Source organism: Erpetoichthys calabaricus, chromosome 10 (assembly GCF_900747795.2).
Source record: "Erpetoichthys calabaricus chromosome 10, fErpCal1.3, whole genome shotgun sequence".
NCBI lineage: Eukaryota > Metazoa > Chordata > Cladistia > Polypteriformes > Polypteridae > Erpetoichthys > Erpetoichthys calabaricus.
In genome coordinates this window covers 117,814,785-117,831,918 of record NC_041403.2, presented here as the reverse complement: position 1 = coordinate 117,831,918, position 17,134 = coordinate 117,814,785, and the positions used below count along the sequence as shown (strand labels likewise).

Here is a 17,134-nt window from a genome sequence, read left to right as displayed (position 1 = left end):
CAATCCCAGCCTACACAGGGCACAAGGCAGGAAACAATCCTGGGCAGGGTGCTAACCCACCGCAGACTTTTTATCTATGGTCTTCATAAAGACTAATAACTGGAACTTAATTACAAATTAAAATGTGCAATAATTTATTCAATATTTTATTATAACCATTTAGTTTTTATTAGACAGAATCACATAAAGCACCAATCATAGCTCTAAGACTATTTTGTGTTTCCATCTTTGCAGACTAAATCCATTTTCTTTTACAGCCTGTTGTAGGTAAATGCACTGCTGTGCCATAATACATCCATTTTTCGATTATGGATGGATAGTGCTAGATGACAATAATGTTATGTTCCTAATTCACCTGATTTCTCCCACGCTACCCCACCCTAAAGTAAATGTGGGTAGATGCATTTTATAGGCACTGTATTTTAAGTAATTTTGTATGTTTTTCTTATCTTATATCACTATCATGACTTAAGTTTCAAAAATAATAACATTCTTTAACTTGTTCGTTTGTCTTTTCAGTGGCCAAACAAAAATGCTTTTAGATCACCAAACGAAGATACAAGGTAATCATGAGGATAATTCAATTAAAACACAATCTGAAGGACAGTTAATTTGAAGCACTTTAACCTTGCACTAGAAATGAACTTACTATATGTATCTGTCATTCCACTGCGGTTCATCCCTTGATGTGAAGATCTAAACTTTGCCTGTCCTAAACTCCCTGGCCCTCAGTCCTGGAGTAACCTACTCATACACTTCCCCAATATATTGTCACCCCTTCTGTTCAAATGTAAACCATCACAGCAGAACAGGTTCAGTCTTTTCCAGAAAGAGTCCTAATGTCCCATAATTCTGTACCTTTCTATTGTACTCCAAAGCATGAGCCATGTCTCTCTATATATAAAAGAAAATCCTGGAATGGAAAGCAAATGCAAGGCTACGATACGTGATAATCTCGAAAGACATTTTAAAGACCCACAAGAACAAGGAGACTTGCCATGGTGCGTCTCGCGGGGACCGTAAACATGAGACTTGGTGCCAAGAGATTGTCCCAGGGCCGTAACAAAAAGGATAGCGGCTGTACAGGCTTTAAAAAGATCGAAGGGCAGCGAGACAGCAGCTGCCCCAACCGAACGCGAGCAGCGTTATACATCCTGCAAGAAAGAATTCAACCACACCCGCGGCCAGAAATAAAAGACAGGTATTGCTTTTACAACGTCATGCGAGACCAGGCAGTGAGCCATCATTTAAAACAAGTCAATAGACCTCTAAGCTAGCAGTTGTTGGATTGCTTTTGGCAGGCAAGCATCATGTGCTACCAGCTCTTAAAACAACGAAATGCGATAGGCAGAAGAGGCAGCTAGCAAGCAGCAAAAAGACAGCAAATGATCCAAAGGCATATCCTTAGCGTACGTTCAGCCGCAACACCCTTCACAACACGAGCAGTATTATACGTCTGGGAAGAAAGAGATATAACCACGCGCGAGGTAGGAAATAAAGAAACAAGTATTGTTTTTAAAGTAAAAGTGAAAATAATGCATATGTAACAATTCACAAGAAAATAACAATCTCTTTAAATTGTAGATTGCCTGCCTAAGGTAAACTCATCCGTGATGAATGGGGACGTGAGAATGTGGGGTCCTTTCATCGGATTAGCGCTATTTCAAATGTGGAATGGCAAAATGGGGGAGGCAGCTTGATGAATGAGGTCTCCAGGACTTAAAACAAATCCAAATCATATTATGTGATATCATCTAATGTGAAATTCTACTCCTTACTTCTAGAATTTTTATTTTTATACTGTATTGAGGATTTATTCTGTTCTATGTATTGTACTGTATTGTATTGACCCCCTTCTTTTGGACACCCACTGCACGCCCAACCTACCTGGAAAGGGGTCTGTCTTTGAAATGCCTTTCCCTAGGTTTCTTCCATTATTTCCATACAAGGGTTTTTTTTTGGGAGTTTTTTCTGGTCTTCTTAGAGGGTCAAGGCTGGGGGGCTGTCAAGAGGCAGGGCCTGTTAAAGCCCATTGCGGCACTTCTTGTGTGATTTTGGGCTATACAAAAAATCAATTGTATTGTATATCCGGTAAACCAAACACTGGGGTTGGCGAGTGAAGCGAATGGGGGCGGAGCTCCCTAGTATTCAGTATTTTAATGTCCTCAGTCCTTGTGAATTCTGTATCTCAGCTTGGCACAAAACTGTTTAAACTGACTGCAGAACTGATAGCCTTCCATTATTTGTGTCACTTGTTCTAATATGGACAATGACATGTAGATTTCACCCCCCCAGACACACACACACACACACTCTGGCTAAGAGCCTCTGCACCCTTCCAGTGACTTTGCCCACCTGTGGACACAAGTCGACATTACACTGTACAAGAGTGTCTGCTCCAGGAACGAACCTTGCACCACTGTCACTACCTGTCTCTCTTTTTGTGGACATGTTTTGAGATGACTAATTGGTTCCTCATACCTTCCTACCACCTCAAAGTTTTTAGAGTCACCTTCCAGTTATGCAGGGTCCTGAAAATGGTGAGACATTTCTAATTCTATTTATATATTTTCTTTAGTACTAGGGTGTTGTACCGTGTTAGCCATTATGAATGTAGAGAAAAGCCAAGCAAAATGACACCTTTTATTGGCTAACTAGAAAGATTACAATATGCAAGCTTTCGAGGCAACTCAGGCCCCTTCTTCAGGCAAGATGTAATACAGAAACTGAAGTTTCCTATGTTTATATACACACTCTAGGACAAGAAACAACATTGGTAAATATTTAAATGAGAGATTTTGTATGTAAAAAATTAATAGATTCATTCAGGCTAGGGTTAATTTAGCAAGAGAGAAAAGAACAATGTATTGTCAAGATCTCTGGATAAGATAACTGTCCAACAAAGTCTTTTGAAGTTTGTAATGAGTTTTTTCAAAACAATGTGGATCTGTAGACAGGTTGTCTGTCATTCTGAGAGATGTAAACAGTCCTCATATCTGGCCATAAAACTCTTGTCTTTATTCAATCCATGTTGTAAAGTATTAAATTTTAGCATGGGAAGTTAAACTCATGCTAAAATTTAATACTTTACAACATGGATTGAATAAAGACAAGAGTTTTATGGCCAGATATGAGGACTGTTTACATCTCTCAGAATGACAGACAACCTGTCTACAGATCCACATTGTTTTGAAAAAACTCATTACAAACTTCAAGACTTTGTTGGACAGTTATCTTATCCAGAGATCTTGACAATACATTGTTCTTTTCTCTCTTGCTAAATTAACCCTAGCCTGAATGAATCTATTAATTTTTTACATACAAAATCTCTCATTTAAATATTTACCAATGTTGTTTCTTGTCCTAGAGTGTGTATATAAACATAGGAAACTTCAGTTTCTGTATTACATCTTGCCTGAAGAAGGGGCCTGAGTTGCCTCGAAAGCTTGCATATTGTAATCTTTCTAGTTAGCCAATAAAAGGTGTCATTTTGCTTGGCTTTTCTCTATATTTTCTTTGTAATTCTTTCCTTTACTTTCTGTATTTGGAGCCACACTTTTTACATGAAAATGCACTTCATATATTAATATTGCTGGTATTGCCTTCCAGTGTCTGGAGCACTCCCTCTGTGCACTCTGCATGTTCTACCCGTGTGTGTGTCTCAGTTTTCTGCCATATCCCAAAGACAGATGTATAAGCTTAAATGGCAACTGTTTGAGTGTGCCCTGTTATGGACTCGTCTGGTTCCCATCTTACCTGCAGTGCTGCCCAAATAGGCCTTGCCCCTCACCCCATGACCCTGAACTGGATAAGCAGGTTGGGAAATTAGTGGATGGGTGTATGTCTGCAGTGATGTAGTGTTTTATAATACTGACTTATTTAGAATTAAGAAAATAAGAATTCCCCAGTTTAATGAAATGTACTTCAAAGAGGCTGATAAAAAATTACTACAAAGCAGAAAGGTTGAATAAACACCAAAAAAAAAACCAGTTCATCCAACTATTGGAGGCATGCTTTCAAGTGCTTGTTGAATTCAGTCCTCACAATAATAATATACAAACAAGACAGCACTCATTTAAGAGGCAGCAGGAAGTTTATTTGCTGAGCATAGTTTAGTTTAGTGAGCCAGGCTACTCAGATGGAGATGAATCTGATATGATAAAAAGTAAATGAATATCTGCCCTGAATTCACCATACACAGCAAAACTGCCAGGATTACAATTACTCTTACAGTGTTGAAGTAACCGTTATAGTATATACATGGAAAGAGTGTGTCAATTTATGTACTTCATATGTTAATTTAACGCTGACAAACTTGCTGTTATATGACCATGAAATGTTCCAAATTCCAGCAAATGTCAGCTTGAGAGTTCACATGAGATCTGTTTCTGCATCAGCTTCTAATAATTAAAGATGTTCCATTTTGTGAACATGTGTGTGGTGCTGCATGGGTGTCCTCCAGATGCTCCGGTTTCCTCCCAAAGTCCAAAGACATGCAGCTTTGGTGGACTGGTGGTGTTAAATTGGCCATTGTAATGGAATGACGCCTTGTTCAGGTATTGTCCATGCCTTGCATCTGATGCTTGCTGGGATAGGCTCTATCTTTCCCAGTTTCCTGGTCTGGATAAGTGTTTTTTGGAAGATGGATTGAGGGATGGATTGTGTCTTCCCTTCAGTCATTGGCATTTGAAAAATAAGAGGTACTGTAACTGAACTTTTACATGTTGTGTGAACAGTTCCTTTAAGGATGGCACAAGGGCATTGTGCTTAGCTCTGCTGCTTTACAAATCCGGCTATCTGGGCTCAAATTCCGCACACAATCGTCGTCTGTGCGGGTTCTGAATGTCCTTTGTGTGTGTAGGTTTTCCTCCACCCCCCTCAAAGACGTGTCATTTAGACTGATTGATGATTCCAAATCGACCATATGTGAGACTGGTAGTCAGTTGACCCCGTGGTGCACTGCTGCCTTGTTCAGAGTTGGTCCCTGGCTTTTTCCAAGTTATTCTTTGATAGGCTGTGGACCGTCTGCAGACCTCAGATAGATTTTGAAGTTTTGTTAAGCTCAGTGTACTGCATAGATTTGCCACTAGAGGTCATGAAAGTTTCATTTTAAGCACAGATGTTCTTCAGGGTATGTTTAAGGATGTACAGTAATTGAGGAAAAAATATCTTAAAGAGTATGGTCAGATGTTAAAAAAGCCATTGCATACAAAATTGGACACACCACCCATATATATCAACATTCTAAAATAATTTTTTTCTGACTTGGTAATTTTATCTTTTTTTTCAAATATATGTGTAACCCACCAAATATGCATGAAAAGAAAAAGGGCACAAAGCCACTTCACCATATTATATTCACAATTACGTGGAATTCGCTTGTTCTTTATGTTATTCGTATTATAAAATTATATGCTAAATTCTGTCTAGGGTGAAATTGTGCAATGTAGAATCTGTGACTTTCTAAACTCACTTAATCAAGCTGAGGGTCCATGGGGCAACAGAGGCACAAAACAGGGACCAACCCTGGACACACTCCTATGGGGACATTTTAGAGATATAAGTTAACTTGACATGCAGATCTCTGAGATTTTCAAGTTAAACTGGAACACTGGGAAAGAAATCCACTTAGATAAGGGGACAACACACAAACTCCACACAGCTACTGATCCCAGGACTCCACTGCTATAACGTAGCAGCACTAATGTTCACAGCACTCTGACACCCGTGTGAAATATTACAATATATAATTAAGTAACTTCACATCGTAGAATTGAAGCTGCAAACAGCATTGACTAAAACTAGTTGAGGACCTGAATCATTACAACATGTTACACATTTCATCTGACTTTTCAGGTCATTTAGGTGATTAAATGCTAAATGTAATACAAACATTTTTTATTCCATCTGCTTAAAAGTATAGGAAATCCAGTGACAAAGAGGCTCTGAAGGACACACAGCGAGTGGTAAAGAAAAAGCTAAATGAAGGAAAGGAAGCTTACAATGCTAAAATAGAAAACAAACTCACTCAGAATGACATGAAGGATGTCTGGAATGGACTGGGTATAATTACGGGACTCAAGCAACTCAGGGCTCAGGTGCTAGAAGGGGATGTGGACAAAACTAACACCCTGAACCAATCTTTTAATAGATTTTCCCTCCCACTGCTACCATCTTCCAATGATCAGTCTCCCCGCACCATCACAATTATATCAACAACTTCTACCACATCAACTGGGATGGCCAGTGACAAGTCCACCTCTAAGCATCAGTGTTGACTGTCCATAACTGAAGATGAAGTAAGGAGACAACTGAAGTAGCTAAACACAGGAAAAGTTGAAAGTCAAAATGGAATCAGTTCTCAAGTTCTTAAGGCCTGTGCTGACCAACTTTGTTGTGTCCTCTGACATCTGTTCAGTCTGTCCGTAAGGCTTCAAAAAGTGGCTGTACTTTGGAAAATATCCTGCATCATTCCTCATTCAAAGAAGGCAGGTGCCTCTTCACCTAATGACTACAGACCAGTGCCACTTATGTCTCACATTATGAACAGTTTTGAGAGTCAGGTCTGGACTATATGAGTCCTCTTGTGGTAGACCACCTGGACCTATTGTAGTTTGCCTATACAGACAAAGAGTGGAGTAGAGGATGCAATTATCTGTCTGGTCCACAGGGCTTATTCTCAACTGGACAAAGCTGGCAGCTCTGTGAAGATTATGTTTTTTGATTTCTCCAGTGCCTTTAGTACCATCCAGCCATCCCTGATAAGGGGTAAACTCAGAGATATGCAGGTGGATGAGCCTATGGTGTCCTGGATAATGGACTATCTGTCGAGCAGACCACAATTTGTGAGACTCAAGGACTGTGTTTCTGATATGGATGTGAGCAACACTGGTGCACCACAAGGAACAGTCCTGTCCCATTTTCTCTTCATACTTTACGTCTCTGAATACAAATATAACACCAGGCCATGTCACTCACAAATATTCTCAGATGATTCTGCACTTATGGGGTGTATCAATAAAGGGGATGTGACAGAGCATAGGAGTCAGGTGGAGAATTTCTTGGTGTAAAAATAATTGTCTGCAACTTAACATCAGCAAAAACAAGGAACTGGTTATTGACTCTTCACCATACCAAAAAGCGTCTACGCCCGGTCACTATTCAAGGAGTAGATCTAGAGGTGGTGCACTACAAGTACTTGGGGGTCCACATAAATAACAGGCTGTACAGCTCCCATATAAGAAAGGGCAGAGCAGATTCATTTTCCTTAGGAGACTGCATTCCTTTAATGTGAGAAGTGATATCCTTCACATCTTCTACAACTCTGTGATTGCCAGTGCAGTTTTTACATTGTGCTGTGCTGGGCAGTTAACTTCAGTTCAAAAGAGGCACACTGAATCAACAAGCTAATTAAACGTCCAGGCTCAGTTTTGGAAGACACTCTGGACCCCCTGGAGGTCGTAGCAAAGGAGAGAATTAAAACAAAACTGAGTGTCATTGTGAACAATGGTGCACATTGTCTCTCTGACACACTAACAATGAGGACTTTCAGGCAAAAAATCATTCAACAGGAGTGTGTCCATCCATCCATCCATTTTCCAAACCGCTGAATCCGAACACAGGGTCATGGGGGTCTGCTGGAGCCAATCCCAGCCAACACAGGGCACAAGGCAGGAACCAATCCCGGGCAGGGTGCCAACCCACCGCAGGACACACACAAACACCCACACACCAAGCACACACTAGGGCCAATTTAGAATCGTCAATCCACCTAACCTGCATGTCTTTGGACTGTGGGAGGAAACCGGAGCGCCCGGAGGAAACCCACGCAGACACGGGGAGAACATGCAAACTCCACGCAGGGAGGACCCGGGAAGCAAACCCAGATCTCCCAACTGCGAGGCAGCAGTGCTACCCACTGCGCCACCGTGCCGCCCCCCAGGAATGTGTCAAGAAATGCAAATGGGGCTTCTTTATACAAACAGCAATACACCTGTAGAATGCCGCACTGGGACTTGGACCACCAAGTCAGACGTTTTCTTTCTTTTTAAAGTTTTCTTCCTTTTTAGTCATTTCGGTGTGTATTTAGACCATATTGTGTGTATATTTGTTTTCAGTTGTCTAGAGTCATATGAAAAAGTTTGGGATCCCCTCTCAGCCACCATAATAATTAGAGTATAACTCTACTTTCAACAAAAAAAGATAACAGTGGTATGTCTTTCATTTCCTAGGAATATCTGAGTACTGAGGTGTTTTCTGAACAAAGATTTTTAGTGAAGCAGTATTTAGTTGTATGAAATTAAATCAAATGTGAAAAACTGGCTGTGCAAAAATTTGGGTACCCTTGTAATTTTGCTGATTTGCATGCATGTAACTCCTCAATGCTGATTATTTCTAACATCAAGTTGGTTGGATTAGCTCGTTAAGCCTTGAACTTCATAGACAGGTGTGTCCAATCATGAGATAAGGTATTTAAGGTGGTCAATTGCAAGTTGTGCTTCCCTTTGACTCTCCTCTGAAGAGTGACAGCATGGGATCCTCAAAGCAACTCTCAAAAGATCTGAAAACAAAGATTGTTCAGTATCATGGTTTAGGGGAAGGCTATAAAAAGTTATCTCAGAGGATTAAACTGTCAGTTTCAACTGTAAGGAATGTAATCAGGAAATGGAAGGCCACTGGCACAGTTGCTGTTAAACCCAGCAGGTCTGTCAGGCCAAGAAAAATACAGGAGCGGCATATGCACAGGATTGTGATCACAATCACAGATCACCTCCAAAGACCTGCAAGAACATCTTGCTGCAGATGGTGTATCTGTACATCGTTCTACAATTCACTACAATTTGCACAAAGAACATCTGTATGGCAGGGTGATGAGAAAGAAGCCCTTTCTGCACTCACGCCACAAACAGTCACTTGTTGTATGCAAATGCTCATTTAGACAAGCCAGATTCATTTTGGAACAAAGTTCTTTGGACTGATGAGACAAAAATTGAGTTATTTGGTCATAACAAAAAGCGCTTTGCATGGCGGAAGAAGAACACCACATTCCAAGAAAAACACCTGCTACCTACCGTCAAATTTGGTGGAGGTTCCATCATGCTGTGGGGCTGTGTGGCTAGTTCAGGGACTTGGGCCCTTGTTAAAGTCGAGGGTCGGATGAATTCAACCCAGTATCAACAAATTCTTCAGGATAATGTTCATGCTGATCTGAAAATGTATAACATTGTTATGAGGTGACCTGGACATTTGCATAACTGCCACTTTGACAGCCAGCAAAAGAAAAATCGTGAAGACAGGAATCGGAGTGTAGTGCTTTTAGCAGGCATGGGAATCTCTGCAGCTGTACTGTTTCTCCTAGAATAAAGATCTGAATGTTAATTATTTATAATTTTAAGCATGTGTTGTACTCCAATAACAAATATGACTCGCTTTCAGTTGAAATTATATACAGATGCTGCTGGCATAGTCTTGATAATGGATAGACGTATTCCTGTTCAACTTGGTGCCTTTTGCATGACCACTAGGAGAGATGGAGCAAAGGAAAAAGCATTCCTTCAAATTGACAGTGGCAGTGCTGGACGGGTTGTGTTTCAAGTTGTAAAAAATCAGGGAGGCTAATGGTGGACCTGACAGAGCCATCACAATTAACTTAATTCATGTTAATGTGCTAAACAAGTGGAAGGACTGCTTTGAGTGAAACTGTTCTAAGTCCTCATTCCATGAAGATTTGCGTGCCAGTGTTCCTAGATAGCTTGGCTTCTGTAAAATGTGGGAAAGTGTACTGTAAATAAGGAGTATACTTAAAACAGTTCCATCACATGCTCCAACTATTTTTGGACCAGTCTACAATAAAACCTATGGCCACCGCAGCTGTTTATGACTGTGGGTATCCATTTGTTTCAAATATGGGAAATTCTTGCACATTGGGGTTGGCAAAGTAAGCTCTCAGCAGCAGAATCTATTAAAGTAAATGGCTTCATTTTATTTCATAGAATATACAAATCAGCTTACCCATTTTCTTGTAACAGGCAAGATGTTAAATTCATACTGAACTTGCTCATGTGGGACTCATCAGGAAAGAACAGCAAAAGACATTGTACTTATCTGGGCCATGCCTAGGGCCAACTCAGCCAGTGGGGCCTATAAAAAGAACTGACCCCCTTGGAAGATGTCACATTTTTATTGCTACACAACACTAAATCACAATACTTTTTTGACACAATCATCAGAAAAAGAATGTTTAATGTCAAGATGAAAACTGATCTGTGCAAGTGGTGTAAATTAATTACAAAAATAAAACCTAAAGTAACTGAATACATAAGGATTTACCCCCTTCAAGTCAGTATTTATAAGATGCTCCTTTTGCACCATTTCCAACCTGATTCTTTGTGCACAGGTCTCTCTCTTTCGGCTTTGCACATCTGGACACTGCAATTTTTCTTTATTCTCCTTTTTAAAACTCCAGCCACACATTTTTAATTGGATTGAGACCTGGATTCAGACTCTGCCACTCCAGGACATTCACATTGTTGTTTTTAAGCCATTCTTGTGTAGCTTTGGCCTTACACTTGGGGTTGATGTATCACTGGAAAACAGATCTCCCAAGGTGCAGGATTCTTGCAGACTGTATCAGGTTTTCTTCCAGGATTTCCTTGTGATTTGCTGCATTCCTTTCACCCTCAAAAGCCTTCCAGGGCCTGCTGTAGGGAAGCATCCCCGCAGCCTGATGCTGCCACCACCATGATTCTTGATGAGGATGGAGTGTTTTAATAATGTGCATTGTTCAAACATGGCATGTAGGTTGATTGCCAAAAACCTCAATTTTGGTTTCATCAGACCATAGAACTTTCTGAGTCTCCCATGTGCCTTCTGGCAAACTCTTAACTGCGATGTCTGGGCAATAGTTGCTGTCTGCACAGTCTCTCCAATCACTTCTGCTGTTGCTTGGAACTCCTTCACAGTTATCATTGGTCTCTTGTTGGTCTCACTCACTAGTCTTCTTTTTGCATGATTACTTAGTTTTAGCGAATAGCCTGCTATAGGCAGACTGACAGTTGTGGCATTTTCTTTCCATTTCTTAATGATCCATTTAATGGACTCTGTTGGATATTCAATAATTTGGATATTTTCCTGTCTTCATCACCTGACCTTTGCTTTTCAGGAAGTTGCTTGGAGTGCTTCTTGATCTTCATTATGTAGATTAGGCCACGATATTGACTCGGCATTAGTTGGACCTTGCAGATAAGGTGCATTTCTTATACATAAACATCTACGCGTGGAAGTGTGTGTGTCTGTCTGGCCCGGAAGTGAGGGGTGGAGTCGGAGTAAGGGTCGCACCTCCACGGAAACAGAAAACTAAACGTCTACACGTGGAAGTGTGTATGTCTCTTTGTCCAGCCCGGAAGTGCAAGGCTACTACAGCATGAAGCTCAGTGAGCCGGCACAGCGGTCCCAAGTTAACGAGTCGGAAGAAGTGACTCTGTTGCTGAAGTAAAACCACCGAGAAAAGAGAGAAACTCTTACGCAAGCGTTGTGAGAACGTCGGCAAAACGAAACCTCCTAGGAGAGAGATGCCCAGAGTAGTTCCTTTCAATTACCTGACATCTCTACATCTCAATTTGTTTTCTGACGATTTCAATAGTTTCTAGGACCCCGGGCTTTTTATAGCACGGACTTACACAGCTATTTAAATTATAATCAGTTATGTTGTTTTATAGTTGTTAATTCATTTGGAACACTTTGAAGAGATCTGTTTTCACTTTGACATTAAAGAGTTATTAAAGAGAATTCTGTTGATCCACATCAAAAAATGCCAATTTAAATCAACTGTGTTTCAATGTTGTATAACAATAAAATATGAAAACATCCAAGGGTAGAATAGTTTTTTATAGCACTGTATATTTGTAAAACAAATATAAAAAAATAACTGCTGACAATTGCCAATTTTATTTTGTAATATTTCTATAGCAGAAATAATGGAAAATTGTCAGCTTAATGTATTATTTATCAAGAAAACAACTTTTTTGTTGGTGAAACCCATGATTAGATGAAGAAATACTGTTGCCATATTATGAACCATTAAAATATCAATATCATAAATGGAAAATAAGGCTTATTCATGAGAACCACAGCAGTATATATTCAAAATTGTAGCTTTCTGACTCCCACAGCAGCCACCTTTCCCATTAAATCCTCACAATCCAAACTTTCACCCAGCTCCTTTGCAAGTGAGATCTATTCAATCTCCATTGAGATTTTTTTGTTATTAAACACAAAAGTCCCTTTTTTGTTGAAGACTCACAAAAACAGAAGTGGGCCAATGTCATTTAACCGTTTAAAGTGCCTTATACTACATCATAGTTCATCCCGACCAGCACAACATATGTCAAAATGGGCCACATTTGGCAGTGAATTTGTCTAGTATTCATGCATAGGCCCATGCAAACATCAAGTGAAATGAAGAATACAGAATGTTATCTTTCCAGTTATTGATCAGGTTTATTGACGCATATCATTGCATACCTTTTGAAATATTAGATCTTCATGTCATCACAAACCTGTGTGAATAAGCAGTTGCTAATAAAGCACTAGCCTCAGCCTTAGCAGAAATCCAGCTAGAAAAACTTACTGTTGGTTGACAAGAAAGGGGAGAACAGCAAAACACCAGTTAACAGTGTCCATCTTAGGAAGTTCACTTAGATTTCCAGCCAACTGAACCCTCCTCAATCACATGGTGTCCGCCCCAACGTCAAGAGACACAAGGCTAGCAAGCCTGTTTCCAGTGGGTTCCATGTGAGGCCAACTGCTCAATTAGCACTTTGAAATCACAAATTCAGGTTTAGGGGACAGGAGTGCTGGCAAAAGATGCCTTGAAAGTGTTGCTTTAAAGAAGACTCACGGGAAGGAAAAAGCTACAGTGTATCCCTTGGAATACCTTAAAGACAGAAATTTCATAAATGAATTTTAGTGCTGTTCAGGAGCAGGGCCCATGGCATCCACCACTGTCTCCCTACCTGCGGGTCAGCCCTGCATGTCAGTAAAAAATCGATCAAAATAATTTTAAGAACGGTACAGAACCACAAAACCTTGAGATTTTAGTGTTATTACAAAGCAAAAAAGCAGAAGGAATTTTATTTTATTCTTTTAATATTAAACAGTTACAAAAGGAGACAATTTACATACAAGTAATGCATCACAATAGACCTGAAGATAAAACATTCATATTTGGTCAATGATCACACCACAAATCTATTATCAATGGTGTACACATACTGTTTTAACATTATTAAAACCTTTTAAACATAATCATTTACACTTCATAGGAACTAAACCAGCTCTTATAGCACATCATGTAATGGCGACAACAAATCTAAAACGATTGTCACAGTCTGAATTGTAAAATGATACAGCTGTCTGACAGCCAAACACGTTAAGCTGACCGTAACATTGGAAGCGGATTAAGAGATGCAAGAGAATTGTGCTGTACTTTTTTTTCTGTTCTCAACGAAAACTCAGCACCAAAACTTATTTTCCTTCTCTTCTAAAATAGCAATATGCACTTGCCATGCTTTTAAATCATCTACTTGAGTACACTGATAAAAAAATGTAAAAAAAAAAAACAAAAAAAAAAAAAACATACAATTTGTACATACTATAGACCATTAGACGCAACAGTAAGGCTAATGCAACTCTTAAAACTTTGTGCTAAAAACATCCCTTTGTTTCTGTTGCATTTCTGGGGAGTCAGACCCAGGTCAATACAAAAGACACTATATACAAGACAATTATAAAACAAAGTTAGCATGTTACTATCTCATCAGCATAGTTCACAGCAAGACAAAGCACACGTAATGCAAAGGGATGCAAAGGCAAAAGTCAATAAATCACCTAGCATTTTGGGTAGCCATTCTAATAATCACAAATGTTCGATGATTTTGAAAGACAAGTCATAATAATTGGTATGCAACAGCAAGCAGTAGAAAGCTTTTTTTTATCAATAAAAAGGAGAATAACCCAACTCGGTAAGGGATGTTAAACCTTGACATAGCATTTTCATGGATACATTAGATGATTATGAAGAGATTTGCATTGAAATGGCACAAAACATGCAAAAGTGGAGTGAATTCAAGAAGATCACAAGTTACTGGAGTAAATAACATTTAGAAAAAAAGCAAAGGGGATTTTAGCAGTAAATTCTGAAATATTTAATTGAAGTCCTGTGTTAGTAAATATTGAAGCACGGCCTTATAACAGTGCTTGGAGTGTACAATATGAGGACACTCTGTTACTGAAGATAATTTAAACAATGGATGAAATGTGTATGTAAAAGATGGTTGTACAGCACCTACATACTGGCCAGCCCTGTTTTAATCCCCTTCTAGTGTCAAACGTTTTCATTCCTAACAACAGCCCTACACATTTTGTTTTCAGGCTTGTGAGATACTGAGGTGGCAGATCAAGTGAAGCCATAAATTAAAGAGTGACAGAAGGAAACCAAGCCTGTCCTACACAAGCAATTTAGTCAAATGTGGTGTCCCTCAATGAAACTTCTAGTTTCATGAATTACAGCTGTAAACTCATCATGATTTACAATCAGTAATATAAATTAAGGGGAAAAATTCTTTCCCTAAAACCTTTGTATATGTTCATTTTGCAACCAATAATGTGTTCTACAAAACTGGTCAAAACAAATACCACACCTCCAAAGAACAGCTGGAGTATTGCGCAACACAGCACTGTGAATTTACCTAATTTACTGTAAATATAGCCCTATCTTAAATGTACTCATTTTACAGCATTTTTTCTTTTACACAACCAGACATAAATAAATTCCTGCTGTGTCATATCTAAAAAATACAGTGTGCATAGTTAACTGCACAACCATTAGCATTATCACAGAAAGGAAAAGAAAAATTTCTTGTAAGATCTGCAAAACTTTCTGTAGAATGGAAGACAAAAAAGTAAAAGAGAAACGAGTCCAGTATATATTTTGAACAAGTCACAGGACACCCAATTCCCTTAAATTAGACAACTTAACTTCCAATCATCGATGTCCAATATCAGTACTAGAATGTATTTCATCAATTTGTGACCAATACTTTTTAACAATCTTTAAGTCCAAACAGCAATTGAGCCATTCTATTTTATAGCTCCTTTATAGTAAGACTAATAGCTCTTTACCAAAGATTAATATAATGATTCTCAAGAATCTTATAATACATTGTATGACTTGTTAGGGCATATCTGACATTTAAGAACATAGTGCACAGTAAGAATGAAAACCAGACAAATATCAACCCAACAAAACAAGTGAAGACAAATTTAGCAATTTATTCTTTGAATATTCCCACTTAACTTTCAGAAAGAATAGTGTTTTTACAATATACCCTACAATCAGATCTTTTTTAAAATAATAGTCTCACCAAATCTCTACAAAGCTAAAAAGAGGAAACTTGTATCAGACTAATGAAAGCAACAATCTGGTAACAAGCTTCCCAGTTAGGGCTTGTGGTCACTGATGGTGCACTTGGGACAGCTGTGGACATGTTCCTTTCCTGCAGAAGTTCAGCATATGTAAGGATGTGCTGTGATGTGCAGCTGCAATGTCTGCTACTGTGCTAATGCAATTGATTGGTAGAAAAAAAAAACAAAACTGAAAGTAAACTAAGCTAAACTTGATTAAGTTTGCATTGGAAACAGGCCTATAATACCCCAACCAAATTTTGTACTAATATGACAGGTTTCTCCTTATTTTCTGACTTTCCAATATTAATGTCTTATAAATAACTTGAGATCTGCTGGGAAAAGTTGTGGTTTCCATATGGGATACAGCCGAAGGCATGAATTCTCAACATATTTTATCAGTAGTGAAAGTAACAGCTCCACCTTTTTGTTTGTAAATTGAAGAGTGTCAAATGAAATTAGTAAAATGGATATCCAACGCTAGGGTCATTCAACTGGAACCCCAATAGCCTCCTGTGGCCCACAAGGCATTTTTTTCATAGCCAGTAAAGGTTCACTACAAATTCATTCTCTAATCTGTGTTAGATTTATCCCATAATGGCACAGTTTGTGTGTCAACAACATGCTTCTTCATACCCTGACTATTTCTTCTGTCAAAATCTTTAAGAGGAATCCCAAAAAGAGAAGGGAGAAGACAAGGTTATTAATTCTTTAACATTATAGGTACTTACATGAATCTTTATTAGTTTTACCGGTGCACTCCTTTTAAAACTAGCTGAACACCTGATAAAACATTTTGTGTTATTATGGTAAAATTAACATTTATCACACTGCACTTGTCATCACAGATACTGCTCTGTTAAAATCCAATTTGCTTAAAGTGAGTTTTGTTTCTTTAATATATGCATATCTTCAGACTAATTGACCTGTCTTTGCAAAACCCCTTAGATACATTCAAAGCCTTTACAACAGTGCTTAAAGTACAGAGATGCCAAGTCAGAAAGCAGAGGTGAGTAAAAGTACACAGATGAACACTGCCAAAGGCATAAACAGTTTATAGCAGGGGTAGGCAACGTCGGTCCTGGAGTGCCACAGTATGTGCAGGTTTTTGTTCCAACCCAGTTCCTTAACGAGAACTCAATTATTGCTGATGAAGCACATATTGCTTAAGTGACATTTTAATGCTTCATTTTAGTGGTCTCGCTTGTTAAGGTTCTCCAACCTTAATTGCTTATTTCAATCTTAAACTGCTGTATTCAGTGTTTTAATTGCTCCTTATTAGCAATAAGATGTAAAAGACAAAGCAGCCAGCAGTTCTCCAGCTAGCTTTTTTCCAATTACATCTGTGTGTGTTCATCATGCACGGTTTGATTTAATAAAACACTTAATAGAAAAATGTGACAGACTGAAAATGATCTGTTTTAGGCTTCAAATCATTTGGATGATATCCTTGGAAAGGAAAAAAATCTACGATATAAAAGCCTTACATTGCACAGACTAACAAGCCATAAAATTAAATAAGGTCTGAGATTGGCAATGATTGGTTTCTAATTAAGCAATTGGGTTGGAATGAAAACCTGTAGCCACTGCGGCTCACCAGGACCGACATTGCCTACCCCTGTTTTACATCTTATTGCTAATAAGGAGCAATTAAAACACTGAATGCAGCAGT

At 38.9% G+C, this 17,134-nt stretch overlaps 1 protein-coding gene across 1 annotated transcript in view; it reads left to right on the top strand.

The window, feature by feature from the left end:
• LOC114659356 (proteasome subunit alpha type-7-like) overlaps positions 1 to 17,134 on the top strand; it is a 592,565-nt gene that overhangs the window by 514,930 nt on the left and 60,501 nt on the right. The window lies entirely within an intron of this gene.